This window comes from Lycorma delicatula, chromosome 4 (assembly GCF_047948215.1).
Source record: "Lycorma delicatula isolate Av1 chromosome 4, ASM4794821v1, whole genome shotgun sequence".
Classification (NCBI taxonomy): domain Eukaryota; kingdom Metazoa; phylum Arthropoda; class Insecta; order Hemiptera; family Fulgoridae; genus Lycorma; species Lycorma delicatula.
In genome coordinates, this window is record NC_134458.1 from 134513263 (window position 1) to 134537314 (window position 24052).

A 24052-nucleotide genomic window follows, 5' to 3' on the forward strand; every position below is an offset into this window, starting at 1 on the left:
TTTACTAAAGTAACAGAATGTTAAATAAACGTTAATTATCGAATTTATTGATATGTTATTCAACTACTTACTAATTGTATGCTGATTTTGGAATAAAAACTAAAAATTACTAATTTTATTATTTGAAGTTGTATATTTTGACACTTTTCAAGCATATTTCAAGCTTTTTATGTTGCATATAATCCGGTCTCTACTGATTAAGATAATAAAATTACCATCTGGTTTACGGTAAACGGCATAAATTGCTTAAACACAGTAATTTAAACATTTCAACATAAACGGATACCCAATAGTAAAGCATAACTTAACTTTGTTTCATTATCTTATAAATTGTTCGTATATTACCTCCAAGTTAGTTAAACTTGCGACATAATGCCGCATAATAGATACAATCCACAGGGCACTCCATATAAACAGTCGTTCACTCAACGGAGTTACGAACGCTGATATTTTCTAACTTTTTATGTTTAATAAAATAAAAGTTTTAAACGTTTATTTGTAATAAAATCCTGAAGTAATCGTAATGGAAATAAATCTCTACATGTTATTTTCACTCTTTATAAAGGAGTGTTTAATTCTGTTGTTGAATAAAGTAGGCTTGCTCCAGTTACGGGATGCTAGGTATTCAGAAATGCATTGAATCTTTATCTCAAGTAAAATAGCATAAAAATTAACATAAAACAACTCGATTTGTCAGCGAGAAGTATGTTGATTGAAAAACGGTCACTAAAAAGGTAAAAGTCAATTTTGAAATCTGTTTGGGCAAACGGAATTGTCCAAAGTTGAATATATGAGAACTTCAAATAGAAATTCTTCCATGTTCTCAAATAAAATATATATAACGATTCTTGGGAAACTATGAAAAATTAAAAATGAATTTACGTACAACGAAATTCGGCTTAATATAGTGAAGCAGAAAATAAATTAAAGAATTTATTTAAAAAATACGAACAACGATTTTATGACCATCCACATCATTTGACGCATTTTTTTCAATATTGAAACCTATTTACAAGAAAAAAAATTAACGATAAAATATTTTGGGCTTCTGTGATAGATTTTAACAAATTTAGCTTCTAAGACCTTTTTGAAACAGAGATGGATGTATGGGATTCAGCTCTGGGGAACGACTAGTGACAGCAATATTAAAGTGATCCACGGATCACAGAACAGATATGGAGGAAAGTGACCCAACCGCCTTGGTTCGTCAAGAATTCTTAAACACATGAATACCTGGGATGAGATTTGAGATTTACCCTTTCAGATTTAAAAACATGGTTAGACTAAATATACTTGTAAATCCCTTTGCTTTGAATCTGTTAGACTACGGTGATATAAGCTATTAAAAAGGGGTTCAGGTGCTGGACCTTAGTGATGGTCGTTAGAGATACTTCATTTTCATGTTTTTTCCGGTTCTATTTCTTGTTACTATTTTTTAACAATTTTTATTTACTATTGTTTAACACTATTACTGTTTAACGCTGTTTTCATTAGTTCGTACATCTACCTGTGTTTATTTTCTATCTGATAAAAGTCATCGCGTGCAAACTGAATATGTTGGTTACATCGGTCGATAGATTGGACAAGTTGTTACCCAGTGATGATAGTGCTTCTGACATAATGAATATTTAATGGATTTACTTATTACTATAAGTATGTTTATCAACATAGACTTTACGGTTATTATAATCTTTTACTATTTGTTTTCGTGGGGGTGTCATCATTGAATTGCCCTCTCTTATGTAACATTACTGTGACGTATATTTTATAATAAAAAATTTTAGTTTTGCCGATGATTACAATAAATAATGTAAATGTATTCTGATAATAATTAACAATGCACGATTCATGTCTTGGTAAAACAATATTTATTTAAAAAAAGAATGGTTAATAAAATCCATACTTTTGTGAAATAGTTTAACACGGTCACTGCGGTACGGGTTATATATGTCCCGTACTCAGTAGCAGCTCGCGTATAGGCACTGCGGAACTGCAGTACCCCTATTTCTACTTGATATTATCGATAACATTTAGTATAATAAGTCCTTTTTTCTTTAATTCTTTCTTCTTACTTGTACAATATATAATCCTTAAGCTTAATGTCAGTCTGAGCCATCCCCCGGTTTATGAGAAAGATACACAAATATTTGTATGGAACTGTGCGCTTCACAGTTCCAGCGGTGTGGTATTTGGCTGTTGTGCGCATGCGCACATAGGAAGATGCACGCGAGGCTGCAAGGGAGAACGAGCACTGTCGCTCCCGCAGAGCCAACCCTGGCGTGCTGGTGGAAGGTGGTTTTTTTTACTCCGCGTTGTGATGGAACGTTCCTTGTTCGTTCCCTTTTCTAGTTTAGTCTGTGGAAGGAATACGAAAGTGGTTTAGTTGATTTTTCAGTAGCGGTCAGAAGATGGTGGAAAGCAAGGGCTCTTTGATTACCAAATCTTGGAGCTGGAGTAACCCCATTTACGGGCGCTAAAGCAGTGTCGGACTCGCTAACAAGATGATATTAGGTGCGTATGTATTCCTGCGCACTACCGACTAAACCTCCACCCCTGACTACCCCTTCCTGTTGGTTGGTGTGCATTTCATCAGAAAGGGGGTAATCCGTCCAAAAACACGATGGAAGGGCGAAAGAGAAGGTAATTAGTAAAAATTACTTATGTACTTGTTTCTGTGTACATAGAGATTTAAATTAAGCACCGTTGGTCTATAATGTTTTTAAGCGGACATTTTACTAAGTTATTATAATAATACTAAAAAATATTATCTGTATTGACATTTTACTACTTATTCGGTTAAACCGATATTCTTGTACCGCATTCTTGAATGTGATAAAGTGTAGAATTAGATTATTATCCTGCTTCTAGCTATTGTATTTGATTTATTTTTTCGCTTCTTTTATTTTAAAGAAAACCATGGCCTTGAAAAAGTCCAGAAAAAATCTTGGAGCAGCACCCCCACTAATTTTATCTACGAGCTGCCACTGTCCGTACTGCAGCGCCTGTGATGCGGTTGAGAAAGAATTATTGTTCCTCTGCTGTACGTTGAGTGTTTGACCTTGATTATTTTTACGACCCACATACGTCCCGTGACGGAGTGAAATAATAACACTTCTATGTGGAGTACGGATTCTCTTTTTTGTTTTATTTCCAGTAAAATTATTATTGTTCGTAGTTTTTTCAATATACAATATTTTGTAAATTATAGGTTTAGTAATTATTCATGATCTAATAATAATTAGTCATATATAATTATCTCATAACGTATTATAATGGTAATATCATTTAGTATGATTAATGATTGATGTTTTTCTGAGTAACAGAAATTAAAACTTCATAGTTTTTCTCATAATTTTCAATATTGTTATTATGATTTATTTATTATTTTTATATCATTTATGGAACATTAAGTTGCCTTGTTTTTCAATTTGTGGTGTTTTTTCTGGTAATACTCTCCCAATTTTCCCGCATATTATTAGTAGGTTACATATATTTATGGTCAGTTGAAAATTTATAAATATTTAAGGGGTTAACTTTTGTGTTTGTATTATAGTAAAATATTGTTTTATAACATATAATCAAATAAATAAACTGTAAGATAGCTTCTTGAAAAATTAACTTAACTACATTTTATTATTTATTTATCCTTAAAAATTAAGTTTACGCCAAAATATGGGTTAATAATAAGTATTTAGATAATAACTGTTTTAAATATTCCCTCTAAAGGTACTTAAGATTGTTGTATTTCATAAAGATGAGGTAAAAATTTGACGTTTTAAAGGAAAATATGCATAAAATTCAGTTCTCTTGTAACTCAAACAAAAAATGCTGGATAGACGAACTGTTTCTGCTGGAAGTAGTTCATACTTCTACCAACAGAATATACTTGTTTGACTATGTATTTTTTGGGCAAGAAGATTGTTTTCTTTTTTCTGTTTGGCGGGAATTGCCGTTCAGGCACTTCGAAGATGAATTAGGATGATATATGTGAGTGTAAATGAAGTTTACTCTTGTACAGTCTCAGTTCGACCATTCCTGAGATTTGTGGTTAATTGAAACCCAACCACCAAACAACACCGGTATCTACGATCTAGTATTCAAATCCGTGTAAAAATAACTGCCTTTACTAGGACTCGAACGCTGGAACTCTTGACTTCCGAATCAGCTGATTTGGGAAGACGCGTTCACCAACTAGACCAATCCGGTGAATTGGCCAGGAAGATTTACAAAAGCATTGGTGTACGGGACAAATGGACCTCGTACCGCAGGGAGCGAGAAAACGGTACGGGCATATATGCCCCGTAACGCACGGAAGCGACGCAAGCTATTTAGGCCGCTGCAGCGAAAGTGTAATCACAGTGACACACGATTTAAGACTTAAACTTTTCACAGAAATTACTATTCAGTTATTTAGAAGTCATGGAGAATTTGTTTGCATTAATCATTTGGTTAGAAAATATATCAAAACTTATTTCAGAGATAACAATTACGTAAAACATGGCAAATGATTTGTTAATACATAAATCAAAACCATAAAAATACTTAACGGTATTTGCAAAAATACAGAGTTAAGAATAAGTGAAGAAAAAAGTAATGGATTGCACTAAAAATGATAGTTATTTTAAAATATTAAAGTATTCTAACAGTAAAATATTTCTTCCTTTCTTTTTTCTTTTTCCTGTTTAACCTCCGGTAACTACCGTTTTTAGATAATTCTTCAGAGGATGAATGAGGATGATGATATGTATGAGTGTAAATGAAGTGTAGAGTCTTGTACATTCTCAGTTCGACCATTCCTGAGATGTGTGGTTAATTGAAACCCAACCACCAAAGAACACCGGTATCCACGATCTAGTAAAAAATATCCACGATCCGTGTAAAAATAACTGGCTTTACTAGGACTTGAACGCTGTAACTCTCGAATTCCAAATCAGCTGATTTGGGAAGACGCGTTCACCACTAGACCAACCCGGTAGGTTAATAGTAAAATATTTAATATTAATTAAAATAATGTATTAATTAATATTTTTAAATTAATTAAAATACTGTATTTTATAATTAATATTAATAAATTATCTCAATATTAATTAAAATAAAATTAATATTAATATTAAAATATTCCATGAGATGGCTGAAGAACTAGGAAATGAATGAGGAATTCAAGATAAATAAAAACAGGAGCAGGAAGAGGTTAGAGATGAATCTGTCTTCTTAAACCTCATCGTTCAATTGGAATAGCGTGGCGGAATGGAGTGGGAATGTGTATGTAGGTGATTTTATATTTAGAGCTAAGAAAAGCTGATGAGCTCTGATGGCTAGAGGTGCAGAAGATCTTGGCAGTTTCTCATATCGATTAACATGCTAGTTGGAGAATACCGTATTAAGGTAGGATGATTTTCATTTGGTTTCGACTATTCTAAAGAAATGGCTCACCACTGCCAACTAGTAGACTTATCAAGGGGCTTGAGTGAAAAGTACCAATAGCAAGATGGATAAATGAGTGATGGACTAGATCGAGCATCTTCAGAGCGGTGGCCCATGCAGATGAATAAACCACGCAGCCATAGTCTAGCGGGAATGGATCAGAGCTCGGTAGAAGTGCAATATGCATGTATGATCAGCTCCCCAACGAGTATTAGACAGAACTCTCATTAAATAGAACTCTCAGTATGTATAGCATTTTTAGACATTTTACCTTCACCTCTTGCAAATGTGTTACCCACAGCTTTCAGTCAGCCAAACCACAATCCTAGAAATCTATCCCAGTTCACCATGTAAAAACAGTTGAGGATCAACATGTTCCCTGAATCGGGAAAAGCAAATGCAGTTTGATTGAATCCAGTCATTTTACACTACAACTCTAAACAGGTTATTGTGTTTCTGAATTACTCTCTCGGCAGTAGGTAAAGTTCGTTTGGAAAGATAAAGCTGTGAATTTGTCAAAAGAAATGTGTTACCTTTTCTGGAAGATAATTCCTAATAGTTTTCGATAACGCTACTTATCATTCATGTAAAAAGGAAAAAAAATCCAGCCGTGTCTTTGTAAAATAATATCAAAATTTGGCTTAGTTCAAAAGAAGTGATTTCTGAAGATGAACTTAAGGTCCAATTACTGCAAAGGTGAGGCAAATTGATGAGTTAGCAAGATCCAGTGGTGAAACCGTGCTTCAATCACTTCCCTGTCATTGTGAACTCAACCCAATTAAGTTAATTTGTGGACAAATCAAAAGTTACATAGCATCAGAAAATACTACTTTTAAAATATCTAATTTTAAAGATTTTTGCTTAAAACGGGCCAGAAGGAATAAAAAAAAGTTATAAAATTATGTAACGAATACTGTTGAACCACATTATTGGGAATTGGATAATATAATAGAAAAAAAACAATTGAACTGCTCTTTATATCTCCTAATACTGACAGCATTACGGATTTCTCACCACACTTATTTGAACCAATATCTGCTTCGGTTCCGCCTGGCAGCTGGTGAGTTGTGCATCTGTGGGAAGGTTCAGACAAATGAACACCTGATATTTGATTGCCCTGTTCTTGGGAGGTTCAGAGACTGAGCCACCCTGGCACTTAAGAGGTCAATGGGAAAATTGGCCACCACAAGTGGCAAGTCAATGTGGCAAGTTGTTGGACTGTGTGGGGGTTCCTAGATGTGGTTGCTTTTTTCAACCAGCATCTGTAGTTTACTTAAGGGAAAGACTCTTACCGTATTGCCGTGGGAAGCTAACCCTGAGTATAGCTGACCACCAGCCAATTATTAAGCTCCAAGCACTATAAAATGGTGGATAGGTACTTGCTGACATTCAGTGACCTAGGTGTGGCAGCAAATTGCTGCCTAGACAAAATTTTATTATGAATGTCATATATATTTTTAGTAGTTGACGGGGTGTGCCTACCCATTTTAGCAAATATATGACATGTGAGTGGTTGGAACATGTAAGCCGATGGTGTATGGCACCATGCACGCTTAGTCTGCTCATGCTGTTAGGTAAGCTCTAGAAGCTATATTAGGATACTGGTCACTAAACTGTTCGAGGCTCAGTTGCTGTTTTTGGCACAGACATTCAGTCTTATGCTTTAGGGTGACCGAATGGGGTGGTGGCGGGAGCAATGCCAAGTAAACCAATCTTATTTTAGCTAAATTTTTCCAAATCCTTCTTTCTTCATCAATTTGATACAAAACCTCTTCATTTGTCACTCTATCCACCCATCTGATTTTTAACATTCTTCTATAGCACCACCTTTCAAAAGCTTCTAATCTTATCTTCTCAGGTACTCCGATTGTCCAACTTATTCTTTCATATAATGCTATGCTCTAAATATACTTTCAAAAATGTTTTCCTGACATTTAAATTAATTTTTGATGTAAGCAAATTGTATTTCTGATTGAAAGGTCATTTTGCCTGTTCTATTCGGCATTTTATATCGCTCCTGCTTTGGCCATCTTTTCATTTTGGTGTATGCCACAATAAAATATCAGCTAGAGGCAAAGTGTATTTTTTTATGAATTTTCATTTAGAATTAAGCCTACATTAATTCCTTATTATTTGTCAGTTTCAGGTTGGTTTACTCCACTTTTATTTGCAATTAAGCCTAAACTCACTTCATTATTTCTTAGTAGTATGAAATGGTTTTTCTCCATTACTAAGAAATATTTATTCTGAAGTGGTTTTTGTTCTGTCTAATAGTTTTTGTTTAATCTGTTTAAAATAGCTGCAAAATGCTTTTTAGTTAATGCCTGATTTGGAAAGTTCTTCCTCTACTCCAAACCACAGTTTAGCTTTAATTGTATGAAAACCAGATACATCTACAGGCTTTAAATATGGTTAGAATTAAGATACAAAACTATAAATATTTTCTCTAATTCTGAACATAGTTCATTTAATTTAGCTATAAGGTGGGTTTTGTGGCCAGCAAGGTACAAAATAACTGGTCTTGGCACATGATTAACTAAGAACAGCGAAAATACATTTATTATGTATTCATAAAGTAGCTCTGCATCCATTATCTGAGCAAGTGCTTTATTCTCCAAACATCTAGAACACTCTTTACGATTTAGCTAGAAGTCATTGGTAGGGATGTGTAATCATTGGAGGTTATTTAATTATTCTCTCAGTAGAAAATATGAGTCCCACATACTTGCTTTATGTTTTCCTTGTTAAATTACAAATTTAAAGCTTTTGAAGCTAGAAATGTTTTGGTTTTTGGACAAAGCAGAAAATTCATATTAAGTAGGTGATGTGGTTTTTCAGTATGTGTTGTATAAACCTTCATTTTTTGGATAAGATTCTATTTCTGAAAACCATTTTCTTATACTGGCTACATAAAAATTTGCTACTGTGACCTCCTTCCACTTGTTCACTTTGATATTTCTGAAGAAAAGTCCAAAATGAAATAAAAAATAAGTTAAGTGCACCAGTCTTGTAGATCAATAAAAATAAATTGTTAATTTTAACTGATTAATAGAGAATAACATGATGAAATAATAACTTTTGTTATTGAAATTCATGTTCAACTTTCTTTATCAATTTCCATAAAATAGAACATATTCAAATTTAAAATGAAAAACAAAAAAATTATAGAAATAAGTAAATGCACCAGTTATTGACACCTGAAAAAGTGTTATGTATAAATTACTGACATATAAAGTGTACCTTTCTTTGACATTGCTCTATTCTGATAAAATATTTTAAATTAAGCTATGTAATATGAGCAGGGTGATTAATAATACATTTACGCTGAAATAAATTAGGTTACTGCGTTTTATGTTGTAGATTCACAATAATATAAGTTAATTAACTTAGCCTAATCATTTTATAATATATCAAAACTTAAGATATTAATGTAATTTGCAGCTAATATTACTTAGTGATACAATGGTCATCTAAGACATTTTAAGTATTCTTATCGTATAGTATGTTATCTTACAATATTATCTTATAGTATTGAAAAGGTTAGTTCTTAAAATTAAATAATGAAAATAAAATAACTAATTTTCATTAATAAATAATTTAATTAGCTTACTTCAGTTAGTAAAAATAAGTGGTATAAAACTATTATTTTTGGTAAAGATGTATATATATTAGGTAATAAATTGTAAATTATTTTTTATTGAGAGTTATAGTTCATAAATACCAATTGCTTGATGTAATTCATATCAAGTTATTACTAAGGAAGCATGTTAAAACAACTCCATACGTAGTGCATGAATTTATATTTTGGAGGTACATAACACCGTAGCTTATCCATGTTAACATAGAATATATGTTTTGGTAGGGATCACTTTGGCCAAGAGCTGTACACTAATAAAATTTTCTATTCACATAACATAAATATAATCCAATAATTTTTTGGCCTATACTCTCCACATCATCATATCTCTTGATTACAATTTCAACTTTGTGTTGAAGCTCTGATTCTGGAATGTTAAAATTTTATTACTCCCAATCAGATGGTAGCAAAGAATTTTTGTTGAAAGGAATGATATCAATGAATACTTGAGACTATTAAGAGGCACCCTATACTACTGAAAATGGCAGAATACTTGATTTGAACTAAAGAACAGGAGAAATCCTTCACTTCTTGATAAAATACCATCAAACTGACAAACAAATACAGTCAGAGCCTGATTTGAATGCACCAGTAGCCCACTCCAAAACCCAAAGAAGCAAAAAAATTTACTGAATGGCTTTATAAAGAAGTACTTTCATTATCATGGAAAACTAGTCAATATTTAACAGTCAAGAAAGAAAACAACATTCTTCATAATCAGTTAATTGTTGTCAACAATTCTCTCATAGAATTTGGACATCAGTTGATAATTACATGCCACAATATAGAAAAGATCCGACAAGATGTTGTATTATCACATAATTTGGCTGATATCGCACAAGAAGTTATTGTGAACTGATAAAACAATGAACTGTTGAATGTTTCACCAAATCAGTGATTGGTGTGAAATTGCATTCACTTACTAATAATGATAATAATGATCTTACTAATAATATTGATCTATGCTAATATTGAAATATAATATTGAATAATATAAATATCTAATATTGAATATCAATGATAATATTGATCTATGCTAATAATGATCTTTAACAAATCACTAAAACTACTTCAAAATTGTAATCCTAAAGCATATGAACTGAGTATTGAATGATTTAATGTATTGAATTGTGTTAAAAGATATACTAAAGCAGTCAATCGTTTCATGTGAAGCTAATTTCAACATTATTAGGCTATTGAATGTTAACAATTTAATTAGAATGGTTCAAAGAATTTTTACAAGAAAATCAATGAATGTATATGATTTTTCAAAGTAAGTAATAAAAATGTAATTGTTTCATGGTTATTATTATTTATTGTTTATTTTCTAACTTGCTTAACCTAACTTAAATAAGCTTAACATTAATATAGACTACGCAGAAAAACAGAAATGATCCAGTAGTGATATCATTATGCACCACAGATTGACGGCATGTCAAAAACTGGACATGAGATATGTAGGAAAATTATGATTAAAATTCCAAGAGTGTTCATAAAATTACATCTAAGTAATATATGAATCACTGAGAAGATTTTTGAAGTATTCCACTGAACCTATATTACTTAAATTGTACCATCCCTTTCCCAGTAAGCTGTCTTTAAATGGATTTGTCATTATGTTCATGTCCAATAATTTCCAATAATTTTATAATATCCTAAAACAAACAAATGCGTGTGCAGTGAGATATTAAGCAAAGTTAAAAAAATTTTGTCAGTCCAGTATACCGTTTTATACTGCATCAACTATAGCTTCAAGAGAAGACTGATTTATATCTAGATAATTTCTTATTTGATATGATGAGAGCGGATCTGAAAAAAGAGGATTTTCATTACTAAAAAAAAGAAAATGCTACTAGATTTTAACATATTTTTGAAAGCATAACTTAATAATAAAGTAGAATCAAATTAAGTTTAGAAAACACAATCTAATCTGGTCAGACACTTAATTTGCATTGAATACAACTACTAATATGTTATTAGTAGTTGACTGAAACAATCATAGGTACCTGCATCAACTATACATCAGCCATTTTCAAAATATTTACCATAAAACTGTTTAACATTACCATGGGTACTGCATGTTAAATAAAAAAAGTATTAAGCTAAAAATGATTGATTCCTTGTTTTTTAGATTATCGAACATATGTGTGCATATTGAGATTAAGAAATTAAGTTTATTTACATGGTACCACTGATATGTTAAATAAATAAATTAACAATTAATATAATCCACCTTACCAGCACATTGATACGTTCTCTAGATCTTTTGGTTTACTTGGAAGCCATCATCAGGAATTAAAATTAGTGCGTTAAAGTCAAAATTTTAAAATCATAGTTAACCTTTAAATTTTAACCAGGAGTCATGACTGTTTTTAAATTTTAACTATGATTTTTAAACTTTGACTAATTAATTTTAACTTCTGATGATGGCTTCCAAGTAAGCCAAAAAATCTAGAAAACATGTAACGTGCTGGTAAGGTGGATTATATTAATTGTTAATTTATTTAAAAAAACTTAGCTTTGTGTTATACAGAGAGGCACAGAGAAACAGAAAATTTTGAATTTGATGTTAGCAGCCCTGTAGTTGAACCATAAGTGGGGAAAAGACGTTACACTGTACAGCAGTAACAGAAATTTAGTTGTGATGGAGTAATGGAATGGTTTAGAGTGTGCAGTTGCCATAAGGGTGTTTTATCAATATGTGTGACAGCTGCATACAGAGTGTTTCGGCGATACTATGAGATCCTGTGCCGCAGTCAAGTTCCTTCTTCACATGCAATCAAACTTGGGTTTGTAACTTTGAAGAAACAGGTTGAGCTTTGAAAAAAACCTAATGCGTGTATATTGTCTGTACAGATGCCAGAAAACATTGATGCCATGAAAGCTGTAATGGTAAGGAGTCCTCGTTGTTTGGTGCAGAAAATTGCCTCGTCATTAGAGCTCCGATATCAGAGCATGCAAAGAATACTTTATAACCTGAAATTCCATCTTTACAAGATTCTAACCATCCAAGAACTGACACCTAATGATTGTGTATTGCTTCTGCAATTTTGTGATAAACTGTTGTCTAAAATCAATGAGAATACTAACTTTATTCAAAATCTTTGGATGTCAGATGAAGCTCATTTTCACTTACGTGGATACGTGAATAAGTAGAACTTCGATTGCTGGGCACAAATAAACTCTGCTCAGCTTCACCAGTGTCCATTACACAGTGCTAAACTTACTGTATGGTGTGCAGTTTCATTTCATGGGGTGATAGGCCCTTACTTTTTTGAAGATAAGCGCTTTGTTGTCACTGTGATGTCTCAATGTTATGTCGACATGCTGGAAATGTTTTTGCATCTAGGTTCCATTCTCTTCCAAATCTTGACATTCAGTAAACCTGATTTCAACAGAATGGAGCCACCTCACAAGTGCCAGACAGTCTACGGCAGCAGTAAGATGTTTGTTTGGAGATTGCATAATTTCAAGCACTGCTAACATCGTTTGGCCACCCTGGTCTCCAGATCTTTCAGTCTGCGACTTCTTTTTATGGGGATGTCTGAAGAGCGTTGTGTACCAGACTAAACCAAGAAACCTTGCCCAGCTCAAAACACAGATTGAAGAGGAAATTGCCAACATTCTGGGGAACACATTGTGCTGCACTATGCAAAATTTTCAGAATCAACTTACTGAATGTATATACAAAAATGGACAGCACTTAAGTGAAGTAATTTTTAAAAAGTAATGTATTTCGTATATTGAAATTTCCACTCTTGTAGAACATATTTTCAATATAACATACAGGTTAGTAACTTTACTTACTTCATTTTCTAATTATTTAAAATTTTCCCATTTCTCTATGCCACCTGTAATATGTATGAATATATATATAAAATCAGCAACATGAAAACAAGAACACTCATACGTTATGACAGCTACAATTCACTTTAAAAAATGGCTTCTACTTCTTTTAAAAAGTGAACAGGTTTAATAAATATTTGTTAAAATACACTTGGCAGTGCAACCAATGATATCAAAATTAAAAGAAAATAATGAAAATTGAAATTTCCTATAATACATATAATTTGCCTAATATATTTAGTGCCAATAACACATGAAACAGCTGTATCTCTTAGCCTAACTGAATTTGAATAATGTTACTATCATTGTGCTTTGATAAAATTAAATATCAAACAAAACACTAGGTGAATAACAACAAGCAGTAAGTGAATATTTTCATTTAATTATTATTGATTAATAATAATAATAATAAATTATTGTTATTATAATTATGTACATATATATATATATATATATATATACATATATATATATATATATATATATATATATGTAAAATTTAATTTAATAATTATAGAAATTAAGAAAGAAATTATAGAATTTAGAAAGAACTGTATATTTTTATTATAAACTTCCCGCCCATTGCAGGTTGTTAAACTTAATGTAGTAAATCTGTCGCTCATAAATATAGATTATATTCAGAAAGACTTTTAAAATTGAACTAAATTAATACCAGATATTAAATTTTCATATATAAAGTGTTTGATACAACATATAAAGAAAGAATGGAATATATTTTGATTGAGGGTAATATTGAGTAACTAGTATTCTTCCGTTCTTCATCCGCAGCTGATAGATAATTCGTGCTACGCATGACTCAACCTGGTTACGTTGTTTATCTTTTCCTGTTAACAGATCGGGTGTTCGTTAGGTGTAATATATTTAGTCACGTTATTTTTATTGCAGTCATTTTGAAAATTTATACAACGGTTTTGGCAGTTTATTTTTTTAATAATTTGTAGTTAAATTATAAGGTAAGTTATTAGTATTTTCAACTTACATTCTGTTATTTGCATGCGAGTTACTTATAACAATTTTATCAGTAAATAGTAGGCTCTTGTTTTTTTGTTGCCCTCTTTTATTTAATGTCGTATTTTGTAAATACTTAAATTTTTATCAGGAAATAATGTTTCCGTGCCTCTAATTTAATTAACTCTAATTCAATATTTGGTTTTTTGTAGTTTGTTAAAAAAAAAATTATTTCCTTGTCTTTCAATTTTATGATTTTCATTTTAATTCCTGTTAATTTTCTTGAGGTATAATATATTTTTACGGGTTAATTTTAAAATTTTAACTTTTATTAAATATTTTATAAGACGTACTTCATCGATTACTGTAATGCTGGCTGTTTGTCTTGCTATTACATAATTACCATTATTTGGCCTTTTTCTTAAAAAAAAAAGAAGAAAAATAATCATTAATCTGCTAGAGTTAATATTTTCACTTATTGGATATGTGTAATGAAATACAAGGTTATTCTCTTTATGACTCTTATCACTAATGTATAATTTTAATTAATAATGACCTATGTTTCATGCTATTGAAGTTGTTATAATGCGAGTCAGTAAAATATTTTCCTTTCTGACTAAAACCAGAATTTTCTCTGTTAATCTTTTCTTGTGTGATGTGTTAACAAACTATCTGATAGTACATGGCTATTAATTGTGTTATTTACCTCCAAAATGATTGTATTTTATTCTGATTTGTTTTTGTTATGGGATTATCAAAATTTTTGCATATTTTATCAAATGAAGAAATATATATATATCTTACATCTATTTACCTCTGATATCTAATTGTGTATGGTTAAAAAACAGATTACATTTACTGAAACCTCAAACTTGATGTAATTTGAGAATGTTTTCATGTGCCAGGCCACATTTTTTATCAAGACTGTTATATTACGAATTACATTAAAAGTAAAACTTTAATTAATTGCACGTTTTATATTAAATAGCTGATATATGTATTTAATAGAGTAACCATTAACCGAAGTGATTGGCTGCAGTAAGTTAGTGGTTAAATGAAATATTCTATTAAACTGCTCATTTCAATTTTGTCAGATCACCTGTCAGTACTCTCCCACAGTGCATAAGATTCTTACTCTGGTAAACCAATGCTAGATCATCCGCATACTGGATTTTCATGGAGTCCGTGTCTGTCATGTTATTAATATACAGATTAAACAGAATAGGGGGCAGAACTGATCCCTGAGGTAGGCCATTATTCAGAGTTCATCTACTAGCTTGTCCATTCAGGGACATCTTAAAGCACCTGTCAGAAAACATGTTACTCACAAGAAATGCCAGCCTTTGTGATGGGATGACCTCAGTAAACTTCAATGTCAATCCCTCCCACCACACAGTCTCATAAGCTGCCATAATATCCACAAAAACTGCAGCCAATTTGAGTGAGACTTTGCTGAAATCCGTCTCCACTAGAGTTGTTAATGTTAAGAGCATCAGTTCCGTCTTTACCTGGTTTCAGGATGGCAATTACCTTAGCCTGTTTGAAAAGCTTTGGCAGTTTTCCAGTTCTCAGAGTGTCATTGAAGAATTGGTACTTACGTATTACGTAACGCCCTCGCAGCTACAGCTGCTGTTTAGGTTTTGTTGACTTCGTGTACTGACAAATTGTACGTATATCAAAATAACCTAACTAAATATAACCTACGCTCGCTTCGCTCGCTAACCTCTTGCGTATTAACGCCACCGCAGCTACAGCTTTATTTAAAAACAAAGTAGTCAATCAGATTTCGGTGGATTAACATTAAGCACCGATTTCAGTGCTATAACATTAAGGTTATATTATTAATACGTTGTATATATTATGCATATTTAATGTTAATTATAAGAGGTTAGCAAGCGAAGCGAGCATAGGTTATATTTAGTTAGGTTATTTTGATATACATACAATTTGTCAGTACACGAAGTCAACATAACCTAAACAGCAGCTGTAGCTGCGGTGGCGTTAATATGTAAGTACCGAAGAATTCAATCAGCCGCAATCTAATTTTAGGTCCAATGGCCTTAAGAAACTCCATGGTGTTGTTTACCTTGAATAAATGTAAACAACAGCTTTATTTACCTTTATTCAAGGCTATATCAAGCTCTTCAATGCAGAAGTCACGTGAGCGGTCTGGATGTGGTTTCAGATGAGACCTTTTTATGTACAATCCTTTTTTCACAGTTCATGTGTGTGCCTTGTCTATTTTAGTTTTCAAAATCTTCATAGTCTGGATGCAACATTAGCACTCACATGTGTGACTGTACTTGACAACCTTGGATCTGTACCAAGTTCCTTATAAGGTCCCAGGCCTTCTGACTAGATTGCGTAAAGTTGAGTCCTGCTATTTTTCTCTCCTGTTCTTATTGAGAGCTCTGAAGAGGTCATCAGCTATTGTGTCATTGTGAGATTCCGGATACTCAGCATACAACTCATTCCACTCTTGAGACCATCCAGGGATGTACTCTTTCCAAACCCACGTGGAATACACCTCCTGGCATTAATTTTAATTTCCCCAACAAATCGCTCATAATTGGATGGAATTGGGGGAATCCACTGAATGGTATTAAGACCCCTCTGAAACAGTTCCCAGTTTGCAAGCTGATAATTCCATCGAAGTTGAGGAACAGAGGTGACTACTGGAATTTCAGTACCATAATGAATTAAGATAGGCCTATGCTGGCTGTGTGGTAAAGATCGGATGACCGTTCGTTGTGTCATGTCGTTATGTTCAGATGTAGATATGATGCACAAATCAGGAGAATAATCCTTCAGCCGTCAACCAGATCGGAACATTCCCAGATCTGTAACGTTGCACACAAGCTGGAGATTGTACATATCCATCCATTCATTTAGAATAGCTCCATTGTTGTCCTCTTCCTGATATCCCCAGGCATGGCTGTGACTGTTGAAATCACCAGCATACACAACTGGGTGATTGAAGGACCTAACAGGTGGATTTGGCCAACTGACTTGTGGACGTTTGTAAATATTTACAATAGTGGTGCTGGCAACTTCCACAGCCAAAACAAAGACATCCATTGTTCTGTCTTGAGAAGTTACTTTGTAATTGGTGAGATTGCTGATATGTTGCAATGCCATATTGCTCATCATTTATGGGCTCAACCAGAACATATCCATATAATCTTCCCCTTCTTTAAAGATCTGTGTCATACTTGGTGTTAGTCTCCTGTATTCTGTATAGCCACAGAATTCTGCAGCATCAGGCATGAGAGATATTGACTCTTAGCAGATGAAATCGATTCAGTGTTCAATTGACATATCCGTAAGTTGTGTTACCAATGGGGATTGATGAGTGCTTCGTGCTTGGTTGGTCCTGAAAAGGACCATTCATTGATAAATCCTCCTGCATACTTCTTGCTGTGTAGTAGCACCTTTGTAGAAGAATCAGCCAGTTCTAGACTGTTGCCCAGGGATCACCAGATTGCAGTAACCACAATCTTCAGGGAGGCTTCTTTTTTGATTCCCAAACAAATAAATCCTGTTTGTTACATTATTTTCATAAACTTGCAGTGGTACTTGTTATAGCACCATCTGTAATTTCAAATTATAATAAATTATTTGAAATGAAACAAAGAGTTTGTTGTGATTATAAATTTAAAGGTACAGTGCCTGTTTTATTATTTTGTGTAGGCTTTTGCTTACTTCAGGAAATAAAGGTAATGAATTGTTCATCTAAAAATTAAACTAATGTAAATTTGTCTACAGTTCATTGTTAGTATAGACTAATCTTTCAAATTAGATACCAGTTGATAGTATTGTTTTAGGGACCATAGTGAGGGATGCCCTTTGGATAGCATTTATAGAATTCTGTCTAGGCAGAATAAGAAGTTTGTTTTGTTGGGGGACTTCAATTGCAAAACTGTTTATGATGGCTGCTCGCACAGTAATAGACGCGGTGAATTAATGGAAGGGTTTATGGAATCAAATGATGGCACGCCGACCTATGAGGCTCGGGGTCATTACTCGATACTTGATCTAGTCATTATTGACAACAGATGGTTGAGGGATCAGTGTGAATTAACAGTCCTGGACAATGATATCGCTAGTGACCATTTCTCATTACAATTGGTCATAACAGATGGCACTTATACTGCAGTAGAAAGACCTATCGTGATTAGACCCACGGCTCGCCAGGTGGATAAAATAGTCGATAAAAAGTGTCACAAAGACTTAGCACTATAATTGAATTGACACCTGATACCCTCACATCAATTATTCAGCAAGAGATGGACAGGGAGATAAGGGCCACCAGGAGTAGAAGACAAGTATACTGGTGGTCCAATGAGATAGCGTGCTTTTGCAATACTCTACAACAAGCTAGGAGGAAAAAGCAAAGACTAAGGATCAGAGGCGGCTCTGAATATGACACCGCAGTCAAGTGTTATATAGAGGCAAGGTGTCAGCTTAATAGGTCTATCAAGAGAGCCAAAAGGGATCATTGGGCCAGACTCTGCGAGGAGTTGGACAATGATCCCTGGGGCCAGGCATACAAAATCGTCACGAAGAAGTTCGGCAGGCGTTTACCGATATTGAGCGAGCATCACGCCAGGGTCCAGTTCGACGAGTTATTTCCGTGCGAAGAAGAAGCGATTGTCACCTTACCTGATTTTGAGCCCAGGAGATTTACACCTGCCGAACTGAATTGTGCCATTGGCCAGCTTGGCAATAAAAGAAGCCCCGACGACAGAATTCCAGCTGCTATACTTAAAGGACTTTTTAAACAACGGCCGTGGGAAATGACGTACATTGCCAGCCATGGGCTAGAGAATGACTGCTATCCGCAGTGCTGGAGAGAAGCAAGAGTTGTTTTTCTCCCCAAGGGTGGAAAGGAACAAGAACAAGTTCGATACAGGCCGTTAAGCCTTTTAAATAATATGAGCAAGGTAATTGAAGATGCTTGCCGCAAGGATTATTGGAGAAATTGAGCAAGGAGTGGGGATTAGCCAAAAGCAATATGGGTTTTGGAAAGGTCGCTCCACAGTGATGGCTGCCAAGAAAGTAGTCTCCTGGATGACAGATGTAAGACGCGGCACCTGGAGGACGAGGGGTGATATCTCATTGGATATCAAGAATGCGTTTGGCTCCATTAAATGGAGCCATATACATAGAGCGCTATTAGCAAAAAATGTTAGTCCATATTTAAGGAGGCAAGTAATGAGATACCTCTCTGATAGAACATGCAAGGTGGCAACGCAAGAAGGAGAAATGGAGATAGATATACATGGTGGAGTGCCCCAGGGCTCAGTTTTAGGCCCATTATTATGGGTCTTAACGTTTGATGAGATCTTAAATCTAGACTATCCTGCTGGGGTTGAAGTTATGGCCTATGTCGACGATTTGGTGGTCTTGGCGAGTGACAGGCATGAATTGGGAGGCACAAGAAAAGGCCAATTTGGCATTGCAGATAATAAATGGTTGGCTATGTGAAAAGAATCTAACGCTAAATACTGGTAAATGTAATTTTATTACATTTACTGGCAGAAGGATCATCGAACGACTAAATATCAAGGTCAGTGAACAAGTAATAGAAACAGATAGATTAAAGTACTTGGGGGTCACCTTTCAGAGAAATGGTGCATTTACGGAACACATACATGAGGTTTGCAATAGGGCTGATAAGATGACTAAATCTCTAAAAAAAATTATGACTTCTCAAAGAGCAATTAAACCGTTTAAAAGGAGGGTTGTTGCGTTGTCGATATTATATGCTGTCCCGGTATGGTGGCCTTCAGTACGGATAAAGAACAACTTGGCACGCTTAGTTAGGACCCATAGGAGACTGTTGCTTGGCGTGGTTTCCGCGTAAAGGACAGTCTCCTATGAGGCGTTATGCGTTTTATCATGAGTGCCTCCGATCGACCTTATGGCTCATTTCAGAGTCGAAAGAGATCAAGGTGTTGAAGTTCATGAAGCGAGGCATAGGCTAATAGAGAGATGGAGCACAGCAGGCCCTGGAGACAGGACCAGAAGGGTAATCCCCAATCTAAGGAACTGGATATATAGAAAACACGGTGAAATAAACTTTTACACGTCACAGTATTTTACAGGACATGGTAGTTTTAATTACTATCTGCATAGAGTCGGTAGAAGGGAAACTGCAGCCTGTATGTACTATGACTGTGATGATAATGTCGAACATACTTTCACTGTATGTCATAAATGGAGGAAAGAGACAGACGGTATTGACCTGTCATCTGATGGAACTGGCAGACTAGCAGAAACTTGGAAAAAAGTTGAGTTGGTCATCAAAAGAATACTTATGCAGAAAAACAATGATGAGAGGAGACTAGGATTTTAAACTTTAGCATAGGGCAGGGTGGACAGCCTCAGTGGTGAGGGCTGACATGCCGAGGTGTGTCGGTTCCGATGATCCACTGGGGACTCCTAAGGGTTTTTTCGTTAGGTTAATATCAAGATCTGAGAAGTCCCAATCGCCACATCATGACAATACATGGTATTGACGTGGCGATATACGGATGGGGCAAAAGAACTGACCGGTGGGCCGGAAGGTGGGAAGGCCCATTAGAGTAGAACAGGCACTCCCCTGGGTGGCGCAATACCAACCAGTCAGACCGGCCCAGGGGAGTAGAGTTCAAAAAAAAAAAAAGTATGAGGGATGCCCTATACAGAACACCTTGAAGTAAATGCAACATTTTGTTCATTTTTTTTTTTTTAATTTCATTGTAAATTAGATTAAATTTTATCAGAAACAGAAGACTAGATTTTAACCAGATTTGTCAGTCAGTAGTTTGTGTCATCTGTGGGTTTCAGAAACTTTGTACTCTTTGGATAGTTGCACATGTACAGAGGTCTGCCACCTCACTGAGTACCAATAAAGAATTGGCTACCATGCTGGCTATAAGAAGGCATAAGTATGGTGTCACAAATGGAACCAGGGTGTGGCCCATTTTACATGCAGTCATTTAAGGAAGAAGGAATAAAGAATAGGAAAAAAAGAAGATAATTTAACCCATAGAGGAACTGCTCTGAACAGAGTAGATATTGAAGTAGTTGTAATATTGTAACGGTTAAGATATATTTAGTGAAAATATGTTAGATATAGACTTAATTAAATGAAGTAAAGGTACTCTTATATAGACAAGTACTAATAATACTGCAGTATTTAAGTCTTTAAGCACAATTTATGGGTTTTTTTCCATTAAGCGTCAAGAAGTAATTCACTACAAGTAGATTTTATTTGCAAATAAAATATGCAGATTTTTTTTGTAAACACTGAAATCAAAACGTTTATTAGTTTATTTAATGTTTAAAAATAAAAAAATAAACAAAAGAATATAATGAAAAATATAATTTCTTGCCTAATTTTATTTTGATAAAAATCAGGGGCATTTTGGGTTATTTGCCTGCAAAGTTTAAACCATTTTCTATGGGCTACGTGATTATTATATTATTAATTTATTTGATTTGAAATTTTTTTTTTAATGACTTATGTTCAGTTACTTTTACTTAACATAAGCTGGAAATTGTTTTACTAACTTTGGTAAATAAAGCTAAAATTCTCAGTAAGTAACAAATTCAATAATAATACAAAAGGTTGTTTAAAGATATGAAAATTGGATATTATTAAAGAGAAAAAATATTAAAATTTAGAAAATGCAGCACCGTCTGGCTGTAATATTTTATACAGCAGGTACTGTTATCTAAGAAACATGTTAATGTTTATTAGATATTACATAGAGAATTGAAAGCATTTGTGTTGTCTGCCAAAAGGCACAATCTAGTAAGTCTACACAAGTTGAACTATGAAATATAATGTTCTCCGTCTTTATGGACTATGGATGTTTATGTTGCACATGGTATGTTTGTACAAGAAGCATTTTCCTATGTAATGTAAGATGTTTTTATTTGATGTACAAGATTGCAAAGGAGACGTTGGTTTCCTGTGATTTTATTGTGCCATGCATATATGTCAAATCTACGTCAATACGTATGAATATAATGCAATAGACACCATAAGATGGATTGCACTATGTTATGTCTCTACTGTTCATTACAGTTATATAGAAAAATAAAAAATAAATATATATATATTTGTAGTAAATAAAGTATTTCTTGCTATTCAAACAATTTCTTAATAAAGTAATGTAAACCAGAACCAGATTTAATATTTTTTGATGTGTTATTCATCAAGTCAACCATAAGGTCTGATGATTTACTAGTACTTTGTATCTAGCAAGTACAGTTGTGCTGGACTGTATCTTGGGACTGAGCGCCAATTACGTTATGATGCCAGGAAGGTAGGCCAACTTACCTCTGGGCACATACAAGAAGTAGATGGTCAAGGTTTTCATTTATGGCTGGTCAGGCGGACTAATGTCAGTTTGGAATTCGAGAGTTCCAGTGCTCAAGTCATAGTAAAATCAGTTATTTTTACATGGATACCATTGCTCTTTAGTGATTGGGTTTCAGTTAACCACACATCTCGGGAATGGTCAAACTGAGACTGTACAAGACTACTCTTCATTTACACTCATACATATCCTCTGAAGTATTATCTGAAAGGTAATTACCGGAGGCTAAACAGGAAAAAGAAAAGAAAGGTGGACCAATGTCAGATCCAATGGCCATTACACGAATGATATTTTTCTTGATGTGAGAATTATGTAGGTTGTTAGGTGGAATTCCCCCAATTGGCATTTACGTAGTTTCTTTCTGGACATTGTTCTTTTCAAAATAGGTTGGCCAGATTTAGTTTGATTAATTCTGGAGTGTAGGGCCATTTATGATGTGCACCATGTCTTATATGTCTGCTTCAGTTTTGAAGTTGAATGTATCAAAGAAGTTAAGAGAGCTTGTGAGGATCAATTCTGGTTTTGATGTGCAAGTTAATTGGATAACCTAAAGAAAATTGAGCATAGTTGCTGGCTTTCTGAGATTGTTAGCCCTGCGCAGGATGGCTGAGGGGGTTTGATGCTGTTATGGTTGTATAGATAGAATAGCAACCTGGGGGCTAGGGGCCTGCCTTGGTGCTTACTTTGCCAAGATAGGCTTTTTGGTATCGAGCTCCACTTGGCTGAGATATTCGCTGTTAGAATGAAAATGGGTGTGTGGAGAACTCTTATGGAGCTATGATGTGAGAGGGTGTAGACATGACATTACTACTGAAAGCAGGCCATAGCAGAGAGAGATAGGATATGTTTTCATTAGAAACTTATTAAATTTGTGAATTTGTTTCTTTATTTTAAATTAAATCAAGAGGTCTTTGAGTAAATTGAACTGTAGGACAAAATTTTTGTTATCAACACTTGTTTTCTTGGTGTGAGAATAGTATTTTTAATGTTTAAAGACTCAATCAAGTAATGATCTGAGTGCGTAATCTAATTGTAGTTAGACATGGGAAGAGTTTTTGTGTGAAAACTTCCCATATTTGGGGTTAGAGGAAAGCGTGGGGATTGTGCTTCTGTGAATCGGTTAATTTGGTAGTTGAGGGTTGTAAGTTTTGTGGTTGGTAGAAGCCATACGAAGGTGATAGGGGTAGTAAATTGTGTAGATTCACTGATGGAAATGTCTGCTGAGGTATTTGCATCAGTGGAATCCTGACAGAGGCCAAACTGATGACTGTGATGTGTTATCAGGTTTAGAAGGTGGAAAAGATGACCTCTGCGCTTTAATGATTTAAAAAATGATCAGTGCTTTAAAGCCCTGATGGGCTTTAAAGCATCATGGGAGAGGTGTGGCTACGTGAATTGTCATAAGGCCGGTGTTTCCCCCCTACAGGGGTCAGGATGTATCTTTACACATACTTTGGTAACATGATGTTGACAGTTGTTTACATTTTGCCCACTACCATAGGTTGAAAAATGTTGGTAATAATAATAATTTTTACCAACTGAACTGTGTCTAAGACAAAATTATAAATACACTTTACAATCAAATTGATACATAGATCTTATTTTGATGTTTATAGTAAGTGCTGTATATTAATGTATGCAACTATTTTTTTTTTTTTTTTTTTTAGTAATTGTAATTGACATGTACCAAATCTAATTTTATTTTCCTGTATATTTGTTGTTATTATTTAATACAATCCATTTATAATTTACACTAGTGAATTAAAGTTATAAACAACTTTGTTAGTGATGATATATTAATAGA

The 24052-nt window shown here is 34.0% G+C and overlaps 1 protein-coding gene across 1 annotated transcript in view; it reads left to right on the forward strand.

The window, feature by feature from the left end:
• Positions 1 to 13722: 13722 nt before the first annotated feature.
• The window catches only part of LOC142323884 (syntenin-1-like), a 44115-nt gene continuing 33785 nt past the window's right edge, over positions 13723 to 24052 (forward strand). Inside the window, exon 1 of the mRNA XM_075364196.1 lies at positions 13723 to 13881. The gene's annotated coding sequence lies outside the window, so the exon portion shown is untranslated. The remainder of the gene's footprint in view (positions 13882 to 24052) is intronic.